A 1,136-nucleotide genomic window follows, 5' to 3' on the forward strand; every position below is an offset into this window, starting at 1 on the left:
TCTTCGAAGCAGTACTTATTTCGTATTTGTTTCCCTTTTTGCATAGCTTTTCTGCCGCTTTTGACTAATCGCCACGATGAGAATGAATTATGATTAGATGAATTTTTTTAAATGCCATTCACAAAGAACTCCAAGATCCGGTCGGGACTCGAACCCGGGAACTTCGGTGGCGAGATCGAAGGTCGACTGCTTTACGCACTTTTTTTTAATGAATAAAGATGCTGAGATCCTGCCCACGCAAAGACCACCCTCAACAAGTACTTGATCCAGTGGTGAGCCTGCGCTCATACTTTGATATGAATGGAGAAGTGTACGTTCTCAGATAATAACAATTTACATAGATATACTCCATGAAAAATATATTTCCTTGCAAAATGTGAGATGTGCATTTTATATTCACGCCTGAATCCAGTGGTGGATGGCATCCTCCAAAACACGGTGTTCAATTCGCATTCGCATCAAGGGGTCCCTGGTTCAATACCCGGTGGAGGCACAGAGTGGTTAGGATCACCCTTTAAAAACTCTAGACCCAGTCTCGATTAGCCTTTCTGTGCATAAAACAGACTTAAAAACAAAAGAAAAATCCAAAAACGCATACTGGATATTATTATACTTGATTCTCGTAACACCGGTGGCCTGGTAGACCTGGTGAACTGGTGAGAAAATCTCACACAGAGTGTTCCCAAAAGTGTGTGGCAAATTATAGAAGACTTTGTGAAGATACGATTGTTAGTTTATTCTCATCCCCTTTTTCATCTTGTTACCCTCCAAATTTATTTTTCACTGTATTTATCTCTGTGCACGTCTGCTTGCTCTCTCTCTCTCTCTCTCTCTCTCTCTCTCTCTCTCTGTGTATGTATATACATTTCAATTACAATTGTTGTATTCAATTGTTGTTTTTCTAAGTCCACTTTCTTCACAGAAAAACTAATCGATACTGGACCTACAGTTTAAAGTGGCATCCGAACTACTGTGCAATTTGACTCCGCCGAGTATCCAACCCGAGACCCCTTGCAATTACAATTGTTATCCTCTAGAATTGATATAGAATATTTCTGGGACACCCTATGTTTACAGAGGTGAGAATGCAAAAATGCCACTTTTTTTCTGATGGTGGAAGAAATTGTCATCTCCAA

The sequence above is a fragment of the Lepisma saccharinum genome, chromosome 2 (genome assembly GCF_977018435.1).
Source record: "Lepisma saccharinum chromosome 2, izLepSacc3.1, whole genome shotgun sequence".
Classification (NCBI taxonomy): domain Eukaryota; kingdom Metazoa; phylum Arthropoda; class Insecta; order Zygentoma; family Lepismatidae; genus Lepisma; species Lepisma saccharinum.